This window comes from Apodemus sylvaticus, chromosome 2 (genome assembly GCF_947179515.1).
Source record: "Apodemus sylvaticus chromosome 2, mApoSyl1.1, whole genome shotgun sequence".
Taxonomy (NCBI): Eukaryota; Metazoa; Chordata; class Mammalia; order Rodentia; family Muridae; genus Apodemus; species Apodemus sylvaticus.
This window is the reverse complement of record NC_067473.1, coordinates 63776442-63779217: the sequence shown is the minus strand read 5'-3', so window position 1 is coordinate 63779217 and position 2776 is coordinate 63776442.

Sequence of the window (2776 nt, the reverse complement as noted above, 5' to 3'; positions counted from 1 at the left end):
GAAGCACCAGCCTGGCTCCATCTTAGGCTTCAAAGCCATCTTACATCTTATAGTAAAGGCAAATTAGGTTCAGTCCCATTTATGATTAAAACTCTGATTTTCAAATAATGGGCTCTGTCCCACCAGACTTAACTACCAATGGTTCTATATAGCCTGTACCAAGAATAACAATCATGTCTGTTTCAAAAAGTAGTTTATAGCAATCTTGCAACCCTACCTTTCTTTCAAAAGGTTCTATGACTACCTTGTTAGAAATGTTTGTCGTGATTTCCTTGTTTTGATTACCTGTTATGTTCTGCCTCTGTAACACCACCTATTTCCCCCCATTTGGAAAGCCCCTACTCTTGAGCTCCATAAAAACCTGGTCTTTCTCACATACAATGCTGCCCACACACAATACTCAACATGTACAATGCTCCAATCAGGCTGTAAGTTTTTTTGGGGGGGGGGTTGGTTTTTTCGAGACAGGGTTTCTCTGTATAGCCCTGGCTGTCCTGGAACTCACTCTGTAGACCAGGCTGGCCTCGAACTCAGAAATCCGCCTGTCTCTGCCTCCCAGAGTGCTGAGATTACAGGCGTGTGCCACCACCACCCGACAATCAATCAGGCTGTAAGTTGGCAGCCTGAATTAAAAAGCTTGCTTTAATCAGTTGCTTGCTTTAACTCATTTGGCCATGATGATTTGGGGCAGTGGTGTAAGACCCCACCCTCTGAGATGGCCCTAAGTGAGAGACCTGAGACACCAATCTATGCAAAAGCAAAAGCAAGAGTCTCTCTCTCTCTCTCTCTCTGAGTCTCTCTCTCTCTCTATCTCTCTCTCTCTCTCTCTTTGGCTTTTTGCTGAGATTTTGTGACACATCAGGGGTCGACCTTCAATTAGTCCCTCAAGGCAAGTGACTAGAAGGTGACCCCTGAATGACTATTACAAGCAACTTTTATACACAGGTTACATCAGCAAGATTACAGTTTAAACTTATTGGCTAAGCATATTGACCTTTAAATCTATTGGCTAGCAAGAATGAGCAGGCCAGGAGTGGTGGTGCACACCTGTAATCCCAGCACTTGGAGGCAGATGCAGGCAGACTTCCCAGTTCGAGGCCAGCCTGGTCTACAGAGTGAGTTCCAGGACAGCCAGGACTCCACAGAGAAACCCTGTCTCGAAAACTTCCCCCCCCCCCCAAAAAAAAGAAAAGAAAAGAAAAAGAATGGGCAGATCATGACACATTTGAACTCTATCTGGGACTTTTCAGAGGGACAGGCGACTATCAGTCCCTACATTTTGCAAATTGTTTACTCAAGAAGGTTCCTGTGTGTGGAGGATGGAACTTGGCCTAGCAGTGACCCCAGGTGGGAGGGAGAAGCTGTAGGGGGCAGGAAGGGTAAGATTAGAAAAAGCCCTTGGTGTCCTTCCGTGGTCTTTCTCATTTCCATTTTTTGGGATTAACACGACCATGCTGGGATTTGAATCTGGGCCCTCCGGAAGAGTAGCTATTTCTCAAAACTGCTGAGTCATCTCTCCAGCCCCCTAACCCTCCATTTTATATTCCTCCAGGTCGGTGTTTCTGTAGAGCAAGTGGCAATTTCTTCCTCTCTCACTTTTCTTTTATTTATTTGTTTGTTTGTTTGTTTGTTTGTTTGTTTGTTTGTTTTTGTTTTGTTCTGTTTTTTGGATTTGTTTTTTTTCGAGACAGGGTTTGTCTGTGTAGCCCTGACTGTCCTGGAACTCACTCTATAGACCAGGCTGGCCTCGAAATCAGAAATCTGCATGCCTCTGCCTCCCAGAGTGCTGGGATTACAGGCGTGCCACCACCCGGCCCTCTGTCACTTTTCTCCTGAGACCTCCTAAGTGACCTCCTTAGTTTTATGGACTAAGCTTGGAAATAAGCTATCTAAGGTACAGAAATGACAAATGGGAGTTTGAGGTAATGGTGTTCTTCCTGTTCTTCACCCAACAACTGATTTGCTAGAATTTGGGCCTCTCCCCCTGATCCTTCCTCTCTGGTTAGTCTCTCTCTCACACAGCTCAGGTCTCAATCTTCCCTTTAGCAGAACAGCTGCCAGCGGCAGCCGCTTCCAAATCAGCTGCATCCATAACTGTGAAGAGCTACTCTGAAGGGCAAGCCCATCCCATCTGCCAAAGTCTGTGCCACAGCATCAAGACTGGAGACTGTAGGGTGAAGACTGGTGTCTCGGGGAGACATTTGGGGTTGGGGCTGTTCTGTATCAACTAGCCATCTCCCCACGACTTTCCTCCCTAACTCAGATAAGGCCTTTGACGCCAAGCTCTGGCATACCCGAGTTAGCTTCAACTTGCCCTAGGCAGTTCCTACCTCTTAACCCAGGTCCTTCAGAACAGAGTGACCTTCTCTTTGGTGGAAGTACCCGGTGGAGAGAACCCATTATTCCTTCCTCCCTCCAGTTACTGCCCAACTAGTCCTCATGAGATGATTATTTCTGTTCCAGGGTGCAGCCTCCAGACATGGATAATTGCCCTATTGAGGCATAAAGACACACCACAAACCTGTTTGTCAATCAGTCCTCTCAGTTCTAGATTTCTACCTGGCTGAAGAGGAAAGGTTAAGGGGGCAAGCACTGAGCCGGAGAGAGACAGAATGGACTGAGGTGGGCTGGACAGATGGCTCCTGGGTAAATTGTCTGGTGCACACGAGGGCCCGTGCTAGACTCTGGCACACATGAGAAAAGCCAGCTGTGGAAATGTTTATGTTGGGGTGGCACAAGAGGACATTTAGCACTAGCTGGCCAGTAAGTTTATCCT